Below are 22,694 nucleotides of genomic sequence, written 5' to 3'. Positions count from 1 at the left end.
GAAAGGAAGCGAATAGGAAGGGCACATTTCCTTCAACTTGATCTCTGCTGACTGTTTTCCTTTGCACTAGGCAATGTGCTACTGGGCTTATTTCCAAGGCTATGTGTAACCAAGAGCTACAGATGAAAATCTTAGCAATAAAATTTACTTAAGAATGTAACTTAAATATATTCAACTAGCAGGTAAAGTTATAAAATAAAGAGTGCAAATTTGCACCCAGTGTCATGTTCTGGTTCACAAGAATGGATTGTTACTCAGAAATTATTGTGATGCTGTTGTTAAGATATTGGTAATTTGGAGAACCTTAAAGATCCCACCAAAAAACTACTACAACTAATACATAAATTCAGTAAAGTAGCAGGATACAAAATAAATACCCAGAAATCAGTTGCATTTCTATACACCAATAATGACCTATCAGAAAGGGAAACTAAGAAAACAATCCCATTTACAATTCCATCAAAAATAAATATCTAGGAATAAATTTAACCAAGAAGGTAAAAAACATGTACTCAGAAATTTCTGACATTGAAGAAAGAAATTGAAGAAGATACAAATAGGTGGAAGCATATACCGTGTTCATTGATAGAATGAATTAACATCATTAAAATGTCCATACTGCCCAAAGCAATCTAAAGATTCAACACAATTCCTATCAAGATACCAATGGATATTTCATAGAACTAGAGCAAATATTCCAAAAATGTATATGGAACCACAGCAATCTTGAGAAAGAAGGACAAAGTTGTAGGAATCATACTACCTGATATCAACCTATACTACAAGGCCATAATAATCAAAACAGCATGGTACTGGCATAAAAATAGATATGTAGATCAATAGAACAGAATAGGGAGCCTAGAAATAAACCCACACCTTTATGTCAATTAATATTTGACAGAGGAAGCAAGAACATACAATGGGGTAAATACAGTCCATTCAATAAATGGTATTGAGAAAATTGGACAGATACTTGCACAAAAATAAAACTAGACCACCAACTTACACCACACACAAGAATAAACTCAATACTTTAAGGGAAAGCATTGGGTTGAATAAGACAAATAAACTGTAAATCTTAAACTAAAAATAATAAACTCAAAATGAATTAAAGACTTAAATATTAGACTCAAAACCATAAAAAATCCTAGAAGAAAACATAGGCAGTAAAATCTCTGACATTTCTCTTAGCCATATTTTTTCTGATGTATCTCCTCAGGCAAAAGAAACAAAAGATAAACAAATGGGACTACCTCAAACTAAAATGTTTTTTTCACAGCAAAGGAAACAATCAACAAAATGAAAAGACAACTCACTGAATGGGAGAACATATTCATCAGTGATAGATCTGATAAGGTGTTAATATAAAAAATTTATAAACAAGTTATAAAACTCAACACCCAAAACACGTAACAATCCAATTAAAAACTGGGCAAAGAACCTGAAAAGACACCTCTCCAAAGAGGACACACAGATGGCCAATAGTCATATGAAAAGATGCTCAACATCACTAATCACTAGAGAAATGCAAATTAAAACCTCAATGAGACATCACCTCACACCTGTCAGAATGGCTGTCACCACTAAGTCAACAAACAAGTGTCGGTGAGGATGTGGACAAAGGGAACCCTGTGCACTGTTGGTGGGAATGCAGGTTAGTGCAGCCACTGTGGAAAGCAGTATGGAGGTTCCTCAAAAAATTAAAAATGGAACTGCCTTATGACCCAGCAATTCCACTTGTAGGTATTTATTCCAAGAAACCCAAAACACTAATTTGAAAGAATATATACATCTCTATGTTCATCGCAGTATTATTTACAATTTCCAAGCTATGGAGGCCACCCAAGTGCCCATCAGTAGTGGATAAAAAAGCAGCAGTAACACAGAAGTATATCTTACCCTTTGAGACAGCATGGAAGGACCTGGAGAGTAGTATGCTTAGTGAAATAAGCCAGTCAGAGAAAAACAAGTACCAGATGCTTTCTTTTATATGTGAAATCTAATGAACAAAATAACCTTCCAAACAAAATAGTAACAGACACATAGATACAGAGGACAGACTGACAGCTATGAGAGGGGAGGAGGTTGAGGGGCTGGGTGAAAAAAGTGAGGGGATTAAGCAAAAAACCACACAAAGATTCATAAACACAGTCACATGGTGGTGGTTACCAGAGGGAAAGAACAGTGAGGGAGGTAGAAGAGGGTACAGGGGGGAATAAATTTTGTTGGAAGGAGACTTGACTTGGGGTGGTGAACACACAATACAATACACAGATGATATCTTATAGAATTGTACACCTGAAACCTATGTAATTTTGTTAATGCCACCCTAATAAATTCAATAAGCAAAAACTAAATAGAGACTTGGTGATTACCCACTTGAATTGGTTAAAAGTAAGGACTCTTTTGAATATTTATTAATCTCTTTCAGGTTGAACTTTCTCCCTAAAATTACTTAAATACTTCTGGTCCAGTTTTCTCAAAGGAAATAACACTTCTGGTCCAGTGTATCAAAAAGAAATAAATATAGTGCTTATCTCAAAAGGTTGTTATGAGAGTGAAATAAGTTACTATCTAAAGACAGCCCTGAACCCGGCCAGCATGGCTCAGTGGTTGAGCGTCAACCGATGAACCAGGAGGTCACGGTCCGATTTCCCTGTCAGGGCACATGCCTGGGTTGCGGGCTTGATCCCCAATGTGGGGCATGCAGGAGGCAGTCGATCAATGATTCTCTCTCATCATTGATGTTTCTATCTTTCTCTCCTTCTCCCTTCCTCTCTGAAATCAATAAAAATATATTTAAAAAATAAATAAAGACAGCCTTCAGATGTGGATCTGACACTGTATATGCTTGCCCATGTTGTTTATATATGGATATGCTAACATTTGTTTTGGTTTTTCTTCTGGTGGATATTTTGATGCTTTATGCTCTTTGTAAATTTGAGAACTACAGATAAGTAATTTTTGAATTAAAACTTTACATTTACTTTAAAAAAAAGACACTGGTAACTTGAAATCAGTCAGACATGGTGGAAGTATTTACACCATGGAGATCAGCAAATGCTACAAATCAGATTTGTTTTTTTAAATCGGAGCGCCAGTTTGCCAGTGTAACAATACCTTTGCCACATGAGAAATTCCGCAACCCACAGGTAATCATTGTTAATTTTCTTATGTAAACATTCAGGAAAATGATTATTTAAGCACTAGCACATATGCATACAGGGGTGGGCAAAAGTAGGCTTATTATACAAATAAATAATACAATAATTAATAAATAATAACACAAGCCTAACCTCTGTTTTGTGTACTCACAACTATAAATCTACTTTTGCCCACCCCTGTATATTATTTTGATTCATTTCTAGAGAGAGGATCATATTTTATGAAAGTTTCCTGAGATGTTTCCATATCAACACACATAGAACTAACACCTCACTGTTTTAAATTGTTATGTAGTAGGCTACTCTATGGCTATCCCACAGTTTATTTAACCAGTCTCTTAATGATGGATGTCCTTGTTTGGGCTTCTCCAGAAGTAGACCCTGGGCTTGCGTGCAGCTAGTTTGTTAGGCGCATGAGGAAACCCAAGTAAGACAGTGAGCAAAATGGGAGGGGGAAGTTGTCTTATTTAAGTCAGAATCCAAATAAGGTCCTCACACTTCTTAAAAAAATATTTATTTTATTGATTTTTTATAGAGAGGAAGGGAGAGGGATAGAGAGTTAGAAACATCAATGAGAGAGAAACATGCCCTTGACTGGAATCGAACCTGGGACCTTTCAGTCTGTAGGCCGACACTCTATCCACTGAGCCAAACTGGTTAGGGCCAGATTCTCACTCTTGATTGGCTTACGTGTGTGCTAACTCTCTTTAAATCCATAGGCTCTCCATTTGTCACCTTTTCCTCTTGCAGCTTAGTTACTGAAGAAACTGGGCCATTTTGCTGACTGGATCCCAATGGCATAATTCAACACATTCCTTCACATGCTGTATTTCCTATAAGTAATTGTTGGATACAAGGATAGAAATGTGTCCCAGTTTAATAATGATAACAAAATAGTGAGAGGTATTTTGATTAAGCTCCATTTATTTTTATTATCATTATTTTTATAATAAGCTTTATGTTTTAGATCAGTTTTATACTTCCAGAAAACTTGAAATAATACAAAGAGTTCCTCATATACTGCCCCCACTCCTGACAATTTCCCATTATGAATGTCTTACTTAATATGGTATATTTAATAAATAAATAATTAATAAATCCACATTGATGCATTATTATTATTAACAGTTTATTTAGATTTTCTTAGTTTTAACCTAATGTCTTTTTTCTGTTCCAAGATTGCATCCAAGATACCACATTACCTAGAGGTAATCACTGTTAATTTTCTTATGTAAACATCCAGGAAAATGATTATTTAAGGACGAGCACATATGCATACAGGGGTGGGCAAAAGTAGGCTTGCTTGCTTATTTATTTATTTATTTATTTATTCATTCATTCATTCATTCATTCATTCATTCATTTACTTATTTATTTATCTATTTTTGTTCATCTTCACCCGAGGATATTTTTTTCATTGATTTTTAGAGAGAGTGGAGGGGAGAGGGAGAGACAGAAACATTGATGTGAGAGAGACATATTGATTGGTTGCCTCCTGGCACATGTCCCAATCAGGGACAGGGATTGAGCCTGAAACTGAGGTGCATGCCCTTGACTGGAATTGAACCCAGGACCTTTCAGTCCTTGGGCCAACACTATCCACTGAGCCAAACCGGCCAAGGCAATACCACATTACATTTAGTTGCCAAGTCTCTTTAGGGTTTCCTGGGCTGTGACAGTTTTTCATACCTTCCTGATTTTTGATGATCTTAACAGTTTTGAGGAGAGCTGGGCAGGTATATTTTAGGAGGCTCACCTATTGGAATGTGTCTGATGTTTCTTTCATCTTTAGACTGTGGTATGGGTTTTTGGGAGGAAGACCACAGAGATAAAGTGTCATTTTCATCACATTATATCAAGAACAAACTATCAACATGATTTGTGACTGTTGATGCTAGCTTTGACCACCCAGCAGAGGTGGTGTCCGCCAGCTTTCTCCACTATAAAGTCACTCTCCCCGCCCACCCCCACGCTTCCACACTCTTTGAAAGGAAGTTACTATGCTCAGCTCACACTTAGGGAGTGGAGAATTACACTGCTCCTTCTTGAGGATGGGCATGTATATAAAATTATTTGGGATTCTTTTTCATATTTGTCTCTTCCCCTACATATTTATTTACCCAATCACTTATTTATATCAGTATGAACTCATATTTATTCTATACTTTGAGCTGTAAGCCAATGCTACTTTATTTTGTTGCTCAAATTCTTTCAGCGTTGGCCATGAGAGTTCTTCCACTTGGCTGCTGAGCTCCTTGACACACCCCTATCATTGTGGGCCTTTATTTATTTATTTCTGAGCATGTACTTAGTTCCTGGGCTCCATGGTTTTTATGAAATAGAAACTTACTTCAGTTACCTCAAGTTTTGAGTGGGGGGATTACATTTTTATGGTAGGAAGTACATAAAGATAGAGTGTCCTTTTATCATCTAATGAAATGTGACAGCTAGCTTTGCTTGACTTCTTCCTTTTTTAAAAAAATATGTTTTTATTGATTTTAGAGAGGAAGGGAGAGGGAGAGAGAGATAGAAACATCAATGATGAGAAAGAATCATTGATTGGCTGCCTCCTGTATGCCCCACAGTGGGGATCGAGCCTGCAATGTGCCTTTGACTGGAATAGAACCCAGGACCCTTCAGTCTGCAGCGCTTGACTTCTTAAACCACTGGGGTCAACAACCCCACCTCCCATTCCCTATCCATGCTTAGTTCTTTGAACTCCTTCAAAGCTACATGCCCCAAATTATAATTCTCTATGATAAAATTATGTGCAACACTCTATCAGCTGGTTAGGTTCTCCTTAATGAAAACAAAGAAATAAAAATAACCCACCTGAAAAAGAAACCAACAAAAAACACCCCACCTGACTTGCAAAAGGATTTGTTTCTCAATTACAAATTTTTCTGAATTATACATTAAAGACTTTATCAAGACTTATCAAGTGACCCTTAATTTTATCTATTGCCTTTCAGAAGTATCTGTTTAACCTGATATATTTAGAAAGGTTAGGAAAAATTCTAATATTAATTTTAACACATAATTGTTAATAACATATTTAATAACACATTTATTATATGCTTTTTAAAATATATATTTTTATTGAGTTCATAGAGGACGGAGAAGGACAGAGAGATAGAAACACCAATGATGAGAGAGATTCATTGACCGGTTGTCTCCTGTACACCCTCTAATGGGGATTGAGCCTGCAACCCAGTCATGTGCTCTGACTGGGAATCGAACAGTAACCTTCTGGTTCATAGGTCACACTGGCCGGCTATACTTTTTTGTGGGGGAGTAAAAAAATCTTAGCTCTGGCAATTTAACTCAATTTATGTAAATTATCCACCATATAATTACGTAATGATGATAAGTTATTAAGTATTATGCCAGGACAACAGGCATGAACAGCGACTGCCTTGGGCAAACGTAGACATATGTTTACCTTTTCTCATGAACAAAGCTACTATTCATTTTCAAACCAGTCAGCCAAATCAACTTCTTTTCTGTCAGAAAATGTCTGACTTCATATTCAATTCAAATAAACATGTTGTTATGCATTTCTATGACAACCAGCTCACTCTGAACAGCCAGGGATGAGATGATCTCGTTCCCTCACACACCAGCTTAAACAGATGTAAATTTAACTCCCTTGATTTCATGATATTTACAATTTAAATAGCAGCATCCAATATTCCCTGGAAGTCAGAACTCCACCTTTTATAACCAAGGCTTGTCTACCAACGAAATCATGTTCCCAAGCTAAAGCAAGTTTTAATGCCCAGATAAAAGAAGTCAGAGTTAATTTCTGCAAAATCATTGTACCAATCAGGACTGGCTACACAATTTTCAGGGCCTAGTATGAAATTAAAATGTGGGGCCCCCTGTTCCAGCATTAAGTGTTTCAAGATGGCAATAGCAGAGGCTTAAAGTCAGCGTGGGCCCTTCTGAGAGCAGAGTCCTGTGTGAGTGAACAGGCCACGCCCATGAAGCTGGTCCGGACAACAGTTTTGTTTTTAGAGAGTCTTAGGTGCCATTCTTAGGATAAGCCAAATCAATAAGGTTTTTCAAAATTAAAAACAACATCACTCTTTTGAAGCATGTTCTTCCCTATAAATATGGACGCATCTGTGGATTTTCCTATCTGTAAGGCATAGGAAATCTCTCCACCCACCACAAACTCAAACATAATCTGGTGAACAGCTTCTCATGCCTGTTTCCTCACCTATCCTGAACTGTAAGAACTAACTGGGTTCCTATGAAAATGCCCTTAGAACAGTGTCTGGTATTTAACAAGTGCTGTAGCATGGTTTGCTGTTACCATTATTATTATCATTACTATTATTATTAGGGCATTTCATTTACTGTACAAACTGCAATAATGTCAGAATAGGGAACTGATTTGATGGCAGTGACAGACTTAGCATATAAAACCCATGTTCAGTAATCTTTCAGTTTTTTTTTTTTTATCGTGTTTGGAAATGACCTAGATACTTAATAAATATCCATTATGTAACTTAACTTGGCAAAACTCAAAGGCTCCAAGTTACTGAAGATTTGGGAAAAATAATTACTGCTGTAAAGTTTATAACTTTTATCTTATATCCATCTAAATCATTTACTCTCGACAATGGTGTTTAGACTATGGCCCAAAACTTTATGAGATGTGAGACAAAGTCAGCCATTATTTTAAGCCATTTTCCTTACTGAAAACTTTTATAAGAGATAACATGGACTTATTTGACCAGTAAACCCAAGTAGAATAAAAGTTGTATGTCTGCATTATAGTGAATGCTAATAACTCAAGCTTTTATCAGAAGGCTAGAGTAATTACTCTTTAAAAGTTTTCTAATAACCAACAAACTTTAACTTTTATTCACCTAAGATTATTCCAGATCATACGAACTAAAAAAAACCCATTTAGGTTAGAATTTGTATTTCTGAGTTTTAGAATAGTTAATTCACAGGTGTTTATTTTTAAGCCAGTTAAATAAAGTTCTTGTACAAATTCGTTTTGGCAATACCATCTGAAGGTAGAAGAATACCATATCTATAATGTAAATATACAGACATACATAAACATACAGACAGACCCAAACAGAGGTCATATTTGCTTTCATTCTAAAATGTTAGCCATGGATCAGGTACAACAATAAAACTCACTAGTTTTTTGTTTGTTTGTTTGTTTGTTTTTGTTTTTTTTAAAATATATATTTTATTGATTTTTTACAGAGAGGAAGGGAGAGAGATAGAGAGTTAGAAACATCGATGAGAGAGAAACATCGATCAGCCGCCTCCTGCACATCTCCTACTGGGGATGTGCCCGCAACCCAGGTACATGCCTTTTACCGGAATCGAACCTGGGACCTTTCAGTCTGCAGGCCGACGCTCTATTCACTGAGCCAAACCGGTTTCAGCAAAACTCACTAGTTTTTAAGTAAAATTTGAATTTTAAAAATTGTATCTTGTCAGAACATGTTAAAATTACCTGCTCAAATGGCTAAAACTTTTTAGTAATGTTTGTGGAGAACACTTTTAAAATTTATATTTGTACTTGACAAGTAATCTATGGAGACTGCACTAGAATTTGGGCAAGGGAGGTTTAATAATTTATATTTTAAAAAGCCTCTTTTCCCTTTTTCTTTCAGTCTCAGGTGATTATAGGCTGTCTCCTGGGGTGTGTACATTTTAAAGACATTGTAAGATTTATATCTTCAAAGGGAAAAGAAAAAATGGAAGTTTTCTCCTAGGTGTTTTGGAGCATATGTGATTATTATCAGAAGTCTAGAGTAATTTCTTTTTTAAAGTTTTCTTCTTTTTCTTAAGTGTAGGACAATTTTAGTTCCAATGTCTTGATTTTAAAATTTTCCATTATCTGCAAATAAAGAGTCTGAGTGGACTTTGAGTTGCTCTCAGAGTAATGCTTTTGTTTCTCTAAAGATCCAAGTTACAAATAAAGAATTATTTCTTTTTAATTCCTTTTTTTTTTTTTTTGCATTTCTGCAAACTATTTTCAAAGAATTGGTTAGCTGCTTCCGTTATAATGCTTGTAATTAACTAGTATATCCAACCACATTACTTTGAATTTACCTTTTTACTAGAGGCCCGGTGCACAAATCCATGTATCAGTGGGGTCCCTTGGCCTGGCATGCGGGACCGGGCTGAAACCTGCTCTCCGACATCTCCCAAGGGATCCCAGATTGCAAGAGGGCACAAGCCAGGCCGAGGGACCCCACCAGTGCATGATGAGGGCTGGGGAGGGACATGGGAGGTTGGCCAGCCAAGGAGGAACCACGGGAGGGCTCCAGAGCATGTCTGGACCATCTTGCTTGTCGTGATTGGCCAGACCCCAGCAGCAAGCTCACCTATCAGTTGGAGCATCTTCCTCCTGGTGGTCAGTGCATGTCATAGCCACTGGTCAACTGGTCAACTGCCCCTGGTGGGTCAGTACACATCATAGCGAGTGGTTGAGCGACCTTAGCATATCATTAGCATATTATGCTTTGGTTGGTTGAATGGCCAACCAGATGACTGGACACTTAGCATATTAGGCTTTTATTATATAGGCTATCCAGGAGAATATTTCTTACTAAGGTGGAAATTAATAGATTTCTATGTTCCAAATCTTCAGAGTTTAGTGCAGTATGCCTTTGAGAGGACTGCATAAAGTGTTCCTCAAAGGCCTTTAGATGTTCTGTCTGAGTGAACAATTCAACCTTAGACCAATTTACCATAGGGGGAGGGGAAGCTTTACTATTGCTTCTATTAGCCCCTGAAAACCAGGCTCTAGTTGATCCATTTCTTGATCATTTGTATGAAGGCTGGGGAGAAACGCTGATCATCTGTTTCCTCTGTGAGAGATGTCCCACCCCCACCCCCACCTTGATAGCCTGGCTTGTCTATTTTCTATAGTACAATCATAGATGGGTGGAAAGAAACATCCCATAGCAGCCTATCAAGGTCCTTGTGAGTGGAGTTGTGAATGCCACCGATGCTTCTAATTCCTCTCTAAACTTAGTAATATCTTCTGAAAGTGGAAGTAAAGGGATTTGGAATTTAAAAGATCTATTGCTGTCCAGGGCACATGAATTCTTTGTGGTGGAGAGGAAGTGGGGGGGGCGGGTCCAGGATACATTTGCAAAGGGTATTATATAGGAAGGTCTGAAGCTGAAAGAGCCTTTTACAGAACCCAGCAAAGTGAGCCTTACTGTTCATTCCAGGTGCTTCTGCTGACTTACTTCCTGGCTTTCAGCATTTACAGGAGTGACTCGTATACTCTGGGCTGAATTCTCTCTAAATCTGGAAGGGAAAGGGACGCTAAAGGAGGCACCTGGATATTTAAGGAATTTTCTAGGGAAAGTGGAGGAGTTTTGTGATTTAAAGGAATTTGCTTAAAAGATAAATCCAAATTTTAAAAGGGGAATATATGTTGAATGTGGACCTTAATTTCTGTTCTAGGTCTAATTTTTCTGTTCTTTCATTTTTTAAAGGAAACCCCTAAGGTTAGATATTTTTCTCATTTGCACCCACATTTTAATTTGGTCTTTCCATAGGTAGCAACAAGAAAATGGTTTAGGTTGAGAGCTCTTTAACTTTTTTTTTCCCAGATGTAAAAGTTTTTCAAAGTCAAAGGATCCTTCATCTGGCTATCGACAAATAGGATCTTGTATTATTCCAATAGCATCTCAAACCAGTATGCCTTTTTATGGCTTAACCACAGACACAAAAGGTATCCCCCCAAAAAAGGGTACAAAAGATGCAGCTCCTACAGAATCCAGAAAGTTCATTCCCAGAGTTAGCCTTCGGAAGCAAAGACCATTGGTACAGGCAGTAATAATGTGGTGTCTCTGGTTTCTCATAAGAGTGTGAGATGCTTCCAGTCACAGACCTACTGATCTATGTCATCAGGCAGGCCCTCCTGGAATGGCACTTTTCTAGCACTAACACGGTTACAAATGATGAGACGACAAAAGTCCCTTCTGTGCTGAGACCCCTTATGACAAATTCCTCAGAGCTGGCATGACTGAACAATGAGAATGTTGCCTGTGACTTTGCGTCTTGGAATCCCAGGCGACTTGACTGGCTACCAAAGGCAAGCTGGCACTTACATGTTCCAGCTGGCAGAGACCAGATAAAATATTCTTATTGGTCATAAAGTCAGGTTCTCAGGACACAGAACAAGATGAAAAGAAAACCTCATCCATTTTTTTACTTAGAGAACCTACAGCAAAGTTTGTCTTAGGAGAACTGTGAGCTCACCAATGTGTAAGGCCGGCTCCAACAACAGGCTGATAGGAACTATGCCTGTCTACTATCCTATGGATTCCTCCTTATGACAAGCAACACAAAAGACAGGGACAAAGGGAATAGTGCCCATCTCTGGGAGGGGATCAATAGAAAACAAGGGTATTAAAAACCCGATTTTACCAGAGTTACTGTACCCAAGGAACAAACATTTTCGTACAAGTATTTTCTCCTAGTAATGCAAATGTAGCAGAAGACTCGCAGCACTCTTGTTTCTCGCAGCCCCGGCAGGCAGAGATCCAGGACTGAACAGGAAGAACTCTTACCTGGGATGGTGCTTTGCGGAGGTCCCCGGATTCTCAGCCGCAGCAGCTCTAGAGCGAGCAACGCCCAGCTAGTGAAGAGCCCTACCTCGGATGTCAAAACTATAGGGGAGGAGAACTTCACTCTTCTTTCCTTCTACCTTCCTTGGCTGCTCTAATAATTAAATTCATGTAAGACAGATCAACAGGAGAAAAACTAATTTTGTATGTTCGGGAGCCCATAAAAAGATGAGACTCAAAGAAGTGACCAAAACAGGCAACTTTTTTTTTTCTGTTTTTAGACTTTATTCTGTTCCATTTGGATTTCTATCAGCAATTAAACGTGGCTAAATCACTCCCTGCCTGAAAAACCCCAATCCTTTTGATTAAAAAAATAATTCTTTATTGTTGTAAGTATTGCATATGTCCTCCCCCCCCCCCCGTCCCCCTGTTGGCCCCTTCCAGCCCACCCTTGCCCTGCTCCCCCTCACCCCAGGCCCTCACTGTCCCATTGTCTGTGTCCATGGGCCATGCATATATGCATACAAGGTTCTTGGTTGATTACTTCCCACCCACTCACCATCCGCCCCCCCCCCCCACCTTTCCTCCAAGACTCTGCACTCTGTTCCATGCTTCCATGTCTCTGCATTCATTCCATTCATCAGTTTATTTTGCTACTTAGATTCCACATGTGAGTGAGATCATGTGATATTTGTCTTTCTCTGACTGACTTATTTCGCTTAGCGTGACACTCTCCAGGTCCCTCCATGCTGTCTCAAAGGGTAAGATATTCTTCTTTTTTACTGCTGCATAGTATTACATGGTGTAAATGTACTACAGCTTTTTTATCCACTCATCTACTGATGGGCTCTTGGGCTGTTTCCAGATCTTAGCTATTGTAAATTGAAAGCAGGCAGCTTATATACCATTTAGACAAGTAAGGAATAAATTTGTGAAGAATTGACAAGGCAAAGAAGTTAGGGCAAATGAGTAGAGAAGTAACAGGTTTGCTTATACAGCTTTTTCAGCCTTACTTGCTCTGTCTCTGGTAAAAGGATGCCTTCTACCCTACTGGTAGAGGGAGGGAGGGCACCTTTCACATGGGAGATTTATTTCCTGCTCTCAGGCAGACAAAGGAGGCCAGAGTGTCCTTCTTGCACTGGCTGCTTTTTAAAGCAACTTTAATTCAAAATAATCAATATGCCAACATGGAATATTTTGGGGAGGCATATTCTCCCCTTCAATAATAATGAGCTCAAAAGGTTGCTGTAAACATCAGTAAGATTATGCATACAGAGCACTTAATGTAGTGCCTGGCACATGGTAAGCTCCCCAAACAGTTGCCTGCTGTTATTATTAAGCTATTTTGTATTATATCCCTAAACATGGGTCTGTTATTTACTGTCAAAGGACAGTTTGGTGAAATTGGTCTGGGTTGACAACAGTTGAAGGATGTGACTTGCTAAAAACTAAGTTCAGGATGTTAAAAGGATAAACAACAGATCTTTGGAGTTATTTATTCATTCTCCTAATTGGCTTTTAATAACCATTCAGAAGCATAGAAGTTAAGGGTATATTCTTGGGTAAAAATGTGAGTGCAAAAATTCTCTGTTGTCTTATTAGGGAAGATCCATATGCCTTGACATTCAGCTAAGTAGAAGAGATAGTTGACACTTTTCCCTAGTTAAATAGTCCAGTCAGGAGATCTGTCTTAATTACAGAAGTCCATTCCCAACTCCCTAAGGGTGTGAGTTGAGGTAATATTTTCCTCAAAATTTAATTACTGGTACCTTATTACACATAGTTTCACGGACAGCCTCTGGCTCTAATAATTTTAGCCAGGAAATTTTTTACAGCTGGTACTCTCATTCAGTGAACATTAAAAAAAATGTCAATAAAACATTCCTAGGATGTTTAAATTTAAGCATTTTCGCTTACTGGTAGTTACTTCAATGTAACCATGTTAGAAAATATATCCCAAGATAACTGGTATATTGTACTATATAGAGTTGTAAGATATAATCCAATTAAATGTTAGATGACCTCTGCCAAAGAGGGTGATTTTGGTTTGGGCCAGTTGATTCTAAGCGATTTTTTTTTCATAATAAATGAAGAGTGAGAGCAGTCGTCCATGAGGCCACTTCTAGTTGATATTTATAAAGCCACGTCTTCAGAATTGGTTTTCCTGTATAGCAGGGATCATACATCCAGTTTGCCCAGAAGTAGAGTCAAGCATTAAGTCTTAAGGTAAGAAGACAGAGGGCCAATGACATATAAAATATACAATTAAAACTACTCTATAGAGCTTCCTTGAGAAGTAAACTATACAAAGAGCACATGCAGAGCAGCCAATAAAGATTTCTTTTCTTCAAAGAGGTAAGAATGGGTGTATCTATTGATACTTCTGCCAATGAAATAAAGCTTAGGTGGCAAGGACAGTGGCCCGGCACCTGAAGAGATACTGTAGTCCATTGACAGGCCAAATAAGAAGAGAAGACAGATTGAACAAGTCAGAGATTATAAATGTAAAATCACCGGGAGATACTGGCGGCTGCTAGCTGATAGGACACCCTCCTTTGGGGACAAAAAATAGCTAACTATGCTGGCACAAGGTTAAGGGCCAGGCCTTCAGGGCCAGGTCTGACCCAATGAGCATCTTAGTATGGGATGCACCATGGTGATGTGCAATGCATATCAGGTACCTAAAATCTTCCGATGTCAGGCAGAAATTGTGGATTATTGGTAATGGTGACAAGCCTTACAGGATCTGCAACTAGATAAATGAATGAATTCCCATTTCTGTAGTCTATGCAGGCCCTAGAAGAGAAACTACAGGCTGCCTCAGAAATGGGGTTGGAGCTTGATGGAAATGGATTTGGAGTCTCACTTATGAAGTAGGAAGGATAGTAAGTCTGTGATTTTCCTCTATTCTTTTTCACTCTCCCCAAATTTGATGTGGCCCATGGAAGCAAGAATTGACAAACAAATAAACAAAAACAACAAAAAACCCACAAATGATTCTAGATCATTAAAATACCTCTAATAACAAAATACCCAAATTGAGTTTCCAAAGCGTATGCCCATGCTGGTTGGTTAGAGTGTCGTCCTGATACACCAAGTTTTCAGGTTCGATCTCTGGTCAGAACACATACAAGAAGCAACAAGGAGTGCATAAGTAAGTGGAACAACAAATTGATGTCTCTCTCTCTCTCTCTCTCTCTCTCTCTCTCTCTCTCTCAATCAATAAATTTTAAAAATTTAAAAATACTTGAAAAGAAAAGTTTCCAAAGTGTAGATTTCTGATCCTTAGAATCCCAGAGAACAAAAAGAAGTGCTGCTTTGATTTCTAAATAGCTTTATCCTCAGATAACCAACGTCTAGTCTCAGATGGCTTGGCATAGCTTGCCTGGATCCCTTCCCTGAAGTTCTCTGTCTCTATCGTCTATGCATCTTTTTATATTTTCTGTGCCAGAAAGTGGGTTAAGTTAGCTCATTAACTTTCTTCTTCAGAAATTTCAGATTCCTAGCTCAAATTTCCTGATTGCCTGGACCACTGAGTCTTGAATTGTGACTTGCTGATTATAAGCACCGTTCTCACTTGGGGTATTTATGATGAGTGTGGATTTGTTGAAACAGACCTACTAGATTAGACATTCTGTAGTTAGAGCGCAGGAATCTGCAATTCACAAGCTCTTTTGCCCAATATGTTTTTAGAACCATCACTTTCGTGTATTCCTGGCAGGTCAGATGTCTTATCTGGGGGACACACGTGTCTCCCAATAAACTTGAAAGTGGGTGGTCATCTTTAAAGAAGGATTTAGTATACGCAGGTTGTCCTCTTGCTCTACCACTTGGGCATTTTTTGAGGGTTCATTTAGTGCGATTTTCTTTCTTTCTTTCTTTTTAAAATATATCTTATTGATTTTTTACAGAGAGGAAGGGAGAGAGATAGAGAGTTAGAAACATCGATGAGAGAGAAACATCGATCAGCTGCCTCCTGCACACCTCCTACTGTGGATGTGCCCGCAACCCAGGTACATGCCCTTGACCGGAATCGAACCTGGGACCTTTCAGTCCAACAGGCCGACGCTCTATCCACTGAGCCAAACCGGTTTCGGCTAGGGTTAGGGTTGCGATTTTCTTTATCCCCTGTCATTTCATAAACATAGATGTATGATTGCATAAGATTCCATTACCAATTCCAGGATGATAGTTGCTTTATCATGCAGGGCGGATTATAACCTTAAGTACCTTCTATGTGTTTACCATGCTCCAGGCACTTTCTAGATCTTTTCCATATATTTATTTCTTTAATGGCAACCCTTTGAGGTAAGTACTAATTTATAGTCCTCATTTTACAGATGAAGAAGCTGAGATCCAGAGAGGTTAAATAACTTGTCCAGAGCTGGGACCGAACCTAGGCAGTGCGGTTATAGGGCCCTGTGCTTCTCCCCATTGTGTGCCACTGCCACGTGCAACAAAAGCTTATTTCCCTAGTGGAGGAGGGAGAGTATGGGGATGTGTGCATGTTTCCTCAGGGGATCCACACCAAGATGTCACATATCTAGACTGTTTACGATTTCTAGGGCACTTGCAATTTCCCAGATTTTCATTTCGTTATTTTGTTTAGGAAGATGGGAAGCACATAAAAATCCCACTGAGCCTCAGGCAGCTACGCCCTTGCCACGCTGTCAGAGTTCTTCTTTGACTTAGAACTGCCCACCTGCCCACTGCCATGTATGTTCTCAGATATAATTCCATACCTTAGCAAATATTCCTCAAGGGCATGAATGCATGTGAGAAATTCAATAGGCCAGAGATTCTCAACTGTAGATACTCATAATCATTTGGGGAGATTTTACAAATCCAGTTGCCCAGGCCACGCCCCAGATCAGTGCAACACATTCTTTGGTGGTAAGACCCAGGCATTAGCATTTAAAAAATATATTTTTTTTATTGATTTCAGAGAGGAAGGTGGGGAGAGTGAGAGAAAGACTGAGAGAAACATGCACGATGAGAGAATCATTGATTGGCTGCCTCCTGCATGCCCCACACTGTGGATCAAGCCCACAACCAGTGTGCCCTCTGGTTCCATAGGTAGACACTCAACCACTGAGCCATGCCAGCTGGGAGGATGGCATTCGCATTTTTAAAGCTCTTTGGGTGATTACAATGTGCAACCAAGTCTTCAACAGTGGAGGCTGGGAAACCCCTGTAATAGCTTTGAAAAAACTGTGTTGTCTGACTGGTTGTGTGGTTGTTTCTGACTTTGATGCATCCCTTGCTTCCTCCTTTCCTCCTGTTATAGTGGTTTCAGTTTTAAATGGGGAAGAATACCAAGCTCACTACTTTAGTCCAGGAGTCTAAACTTGTAGCTGCTCTGGGATTTCACAGAGTCGTGGCCCTATATTGACTAAGTTCTTATTTATTCAATAAAGCTGCACTGTGATAAAAAACATTCTGTTTGTCTTATAATGTCTTTCTTTTCCCCCAGTTGATGCTTTGGATCTTGGCCATATGAGGTGATTGTCTGATCCACTGGGGTTTAAATCAGGAAGAAACCAAATGACACCATGTCTTGAAAAGCTGAGTATTTTTATTGGAGCATCTTGAGCTGCAAGAGAAAGAGAGAGACCTCTCAAGAAAACATACTAGTATCTAAGGCAAGGAAGAATGAGATCCCAGTCCTCTCAATATGTTTACTCATGTTCAAGGTTAAAGAGGGGCTATTGGAGGTCTAATCTCTACATTTGTGTGGAGGAGGAAGAAACTTTATTCTACTCTTCAATGGTTTCTTAGCTGGTCTAATAATTAAATGTATACGAGACAGATTGACAAGAGAAAATGAACAAATTTAATTATATGTTGTATGGGAATCCCACATATATAAGAGTCAGAAACCCCGCATCCATAAAAAGTTGAACCAGGAAGATAAGATGAGGCATATATAGCATCTGAGCTGAGGGTGATAAGGGAAGGCTCCTTGGGGCTTCAGAGGGTCATTGCAGAACAATAAAGAGCACATCCTCTGCTTCATGAAGTATATTGTTTATTTCTTCCAGTGTGTGTGTGTGTGTATTAATCCTCACCCGAGGATATTTTTCCTTTGATTTTTAGAGAGTGGAAGGGGAAGGGAAAGATAGGGGGGGGGAGAGAGAGAGAGAGAGAAAGAGAGAGAGAGAGAGAGAGAGAGAGATTGATTGGTTGCCTCCCGAATGTGCCCCTGAACGGCCGGGAATTGAGCCTACAACCCAGATACATGCCCTTGACCCAGGACTCTTCAGCCTCAGGGCTGATGCTCTATCCACTGCGGCAAACTGGCTAGGGCCCAGTGTATTCTTTATTTCAGCTATTGTAGCCTTCATTTCTGAAAAAATCATTTCTATGCCCTTTTTCATGCTGTTAAGCATCCTTATAACCATTACTTTGCACTCTGTATATGATAAATTGCTTGCCTCCATTTTATTTAGCTCTTTTTCTAGAGATTTATTTATTTATTTATTTTTAAATATATTTTTTATTGATTTTTTACAGAGAGGAAGGGAGAGAGATAGAGAGTTAGAAACATCGATGAGAGAGAAACATCGATCAGCTGCCTCCTGCACATCTCCCACTGGGGATGTGCCCGCAACCCAGGCACATGCCCCCGACCGGAATCGAACCTGGGACCCTTCAGTCCGCAGGCCGACGCTCTATCCACTGAGCCAAACCGGTTTTGGCTTATTTTGTTCTTTTATTTAGGTCTGTTTCTTTGGGTGCCCTTTCCCCCACCCCCATGTTGGCTGCCTCTTTGTGTTTGTTTCTCTGTATTAGATAGATCTGCTATGACTCCACATCTTCGTGGGGTTGTCTCATGTAGTAGGTGGCCCGTGTGGTCCAGTGGTGCAGTCTCCTTGAGCATCTGAGCTGGGTGCTCCAGGAGTGCCCCTTTTGTTGGTTATGTATGCCCTTCTGGTGTGATGGAGTCTCGATTGCATGGGATCAACCCTAAAGGTGGCTGAATGTGAGGCTCAGCCCTGATCATGGCATGCGAGCTGCTCTGCAGGTGCTGAGCACGTTTGCCTCAGCCGGGCTTGGTGCCTGTCAGGATTCTCCCTTTGGATACGTTGCTTGTGAGGCTTATTGGATCCTGCTCTTCTGTTGTCTGAAGCTGGCCCCTGGGTGTGTTGATTCTGGGCCTCTTGAGAGAGACTCTGGTGAGAGCAGCGTAAGAACTGCCTATGACTGGCACTCGGCAACCTGTTAGGATCCACAGTTTGTGGCTGCCTCTCTTGGACCTCCGTGTGTACTAGTAAGAAGGACTAAGATGCGCAACAAGAATGGGTTTTACAAGCCCTGGGCCCAGGCAGGTCAGCAAAAGTCCTAAAGTACCCCAAGATCTGCCCCTGCCTCTCTCCGCCTGCTGGCTGCCTGTAAGGCTCAATCATTGAAAGAGCCTCTGGCTGTACTCCTCAGCAGGGAGTAAGGTCCGTAGGGTGGGGTGAGAGGGAATCCAGAGGGTCAGGCTAGTGCTTTCCCCCAGGCTGATGCCCCATGGAGGGGAGTGCTCCACCCAAGAAAAATTGTGTCTTCAGTATGAGAGAATGACTCAGCACAGGTAGCTGTCCCTTCAGCTCCCTCATTAGAGCCACAAACCCCAGACTGTCTTCATGCTGCTCTAGTGTGCTCCGCCGTCCCTCCACCAGAGCCTTAACACTGTGAATAAAATTTTTTTATGTTGGCCCTTTAAGAGGTGCCTGAGTCCATGGTGGACAGAAACCTCCTGCTTTATACAGCCAGGTGTGATGTGGGAGCCTCTTCCCAGCCCTGGTGCTCTAGGTTGGGGAGCCCAGCTTGTAGTTTAGACCCCAGCTTCTCAGGTAGAGCCTCCCACAGCTGAGATAGCCCTCTGGAGCCACAACCACCTCCCGGGGGGGGGGGGGTCCCTGTGGTGTTTCCACCCTTCCTACCAGTCTTCGATGTGGTTCTTCTGTAAGTCCTTGGTTAAGGACTTCTCTTCAGCTAGTCTTCAGTTGGTTATTCAGGTTGATTGTTCTATATTTTAGTTGTCATTCCATTTTGGTCCTGGGAGGAGGTGAGTGTAGCTGCCACCATCTTGGATTGCATTTCTTTTAATGGACAAATGATTAGAACAAAAAGCAAAAGGTTTTAAAGAAATTATTTAAGTCAGTTTTATAGTTTAAAAATAAGATGTAAAGAGTTTGGGAAAAGGTAACTGAAAATAAAATAAAACTAAACCATTAAAACAAACCTTTCTAAAAATTTGCAATAGTCATTTTTTTTCTTCTGTGTTTAGAATATGCTGCCCACATTTGAGTTGGTTCTTTGCAATTGAGAAATAACCTCTATTATAAATTTCTCATTGAACACACACATACACATTCTTTATTTTAGAAGCGATATAAGCACATTATGGAGATGTTGTTAATTAGGGGGAAAAATCCTCCAAGTTTTATTACCATGATAACAGCACTTTTTTTTGGTGAGGTATTTCTTATAGAATTTTTCGAAACTAGTTACTTAAAAAAATAGTGCATAAAAGAATTATGATTTTTTAAAAAAATTTTACTATATAGTATCATAAGCATTTTTACATGTTGTAACATAAATTTCACAACCAACATTATAAATGGCTATTTATTCTGTTTAGTGGATGCAGATATATACAATTTACTTAAACATGGTCCAATTTTCTAAATTTTCACTGTCTTAAATACTACTCTAGTTGTTTGTGTGAATATAGCCTCCCTCCCATCATGCATATTTTACGGCACTTTCCTAGAATGGATTCTCAGAATGTGACTGTTTGAATTCACCAAGCACAGTCACACGGAGCTGCTGGAGCACCAGCGGGCACCATGGTGTCTCCAATAAATAACCTGTATTGATTTCTCAATTTGTGACTTATCTTGGTTTATTTGCTCTTAGAATTTGATTTATGGCTCCAGGGGACACTTTTAAAAAACCATTTACCCATCAGCTGAGACACTCTAATTATTACCCAAAAGGTCAAGATGCAGCAGACCGAAGACAGGCATCTCAGACATCTAATCCCTGAATCTCCACTGCTCTCTTCAGGAGTGTAACCAGATTCTGGCAAAGTGACAGCAGGAAAGGAACTTGGAGAAGCTGCTATGTATCCTTGGTCTTCAATAGTCTCCCCAGTGCTTGTTAAAAAAATCCTCACCTGAGGATACTCCTTTCCATTGCCTTTTCAGAGAGAGTAGAGGAAAGGGAGGGAGAGAGAGAGAGAGAGAGACATTGATGTGAAAGAGCCACACTGACTGCTTGCCTCCCACCTGCATCCCGACCAGGGGCGGAGAGTGAATCTGAAACCCAGGGTACCTGCCTTTGACTGGATATTGAACCCTCAACCCTTCGGTGTGCAGGCCGATGTTCTAACTACTGAGCAACCCTGGCCAGGGCTCCCCTGTGTTTTTTCCCAGGCAGGTAGGTGCTGCTTCAGATGGTAGCTGAGTTCTTGTGTCAGGGTTAGACTGTTCAAAGCCAAGTTAGGAAAAGTGGCCAGCGCGAGAGAGGGGTTGTGGCCTGGGGAAGAGGGTAGCTGTGGTTTCTAAATCAGATCTCTCTGTACATAGTAGTAAAAGACGTCTTGTGGCCTAGCGAGTTGCCGAAAAGAGACCACAGGCCCCGAATGGAGTCACTGGTGTTAAGCCCCACATCAGTAAATTAGGACAGTGTATAACCTAACAGCAGTTTCAGGCTCTCCCAGGAACGTGACCTGTAACAGTCAATCCGAAATTACCTGGTCAGCGCTAGCAGGGTAACCGGCCTGATTAGATCTCCTCTCTTTCCCCACAGGAAGGCGAGCTTATCTGAAAGTACCCACTCTGCTAGAAACTTCTCTTCCTGCCTCCTTCTGCCTGTAAAATTCTTTAATTTTATAAAGTTCTTTGGACTCCTTTCTATATGCTGGACGGGATGCTGCCCAATTCATAAATTGTTAAATAAAGATTTTAAATGCACTCGGTTGTTTTTTTTACCCCTCACCCAAGGATATTTTTCCATTGATTTTTAGAGAGAGTGGAAGGGAGAGCGAGAGATACACAGAGAGAAACATTAGTGTGAGAGAGACAACCCAATTGGTTGCCTCCTAACACGCACCAAGCCTGAACCCAGGACCCTTCCGTCTGTGGGCTGATGCTCTATCCACTGAGCCAAACCAGGTAGGGCTTAAATTTTGTTTTTTAACAAAGCTCAGCTGCTAACATTTTCACTCTGTTTTCTGTCCTACAGATAGGTACAGAAGGGCATTTGTGTTCCTTAAAGAGTCAAATGATTTATTTGTGACCCTGATCACACAGCTAAACAAGCCATACAAGGCCTTCACTGTGTCTGAGAATTCACACTGACCTGACCTTGACTGCAGCCTCTTCTTATTCCACAAAGACAAGTTAATGACATCCTCCCCTTCAGGGGAGAGCCTGGAGCACACAGCGTACCGGCAGGTGGAGCTGACGTTTGTGTCAAGCCTCCTGCACGTTCTGTTGGATCACAGGACTCTGTGTGACCTGGGAGTCCGCCTCAGGGACCGCAGAGCTCTGGGCGATGGGAAGGAAGCCCATGGTGAGGAGGGTCACAAGGAAGGATACTCTCTGGGGACAGGGACAAACATCATCCTGGGCAGGAGCAGGATTCATTTGCTGGGGGCCTTGGCGAAACCTGTCTTTGGTGGGAGACGTGAGAGATGTGAGTGAACATGTGAGACTTTGTGCTGCTGACAGATGAGACTGGCACTATCTCTGCTGGTGGAACTCTAACCGGACAAACAACAGGTCCGTGCTGCCTGGTACTTGAGCCAATGAAGTAGAGACAGGGTTGAATCATTAGGAGCATTTAAAAATTTTCAATATTGCCAGCAATACGGGAGAGCAGCAGGTCATCCACAAAAACCGGCTCTGCACCCCACCATAAACCGACTGCTGATATAGGGTAGATTACATGAGAAAGTAGGCAAAAGGGCAAA

Source organism: Myotis myotis, unplaced genomic scaffold (genome assembly GCF_014108235.1).
Source record: "Myotis myotis isolate mMyoMyo1 unplaced genomic scaffold, mMyoMyo1.p scaffold_m19_p_18, whole genome shotgun sequence".
Classification (NCBI taxonomy): domain Eukaryota; kingdom Metazoa; phylum Chordata; class Mammalia; order Chiroptera; family Vespertilionidae; genus Myotis; species Myotis myotis.
The sequence above is the reverse complement of the archived record's forward strand: the minus strand, read 5'-3'. Positions refer to the sequence as shown.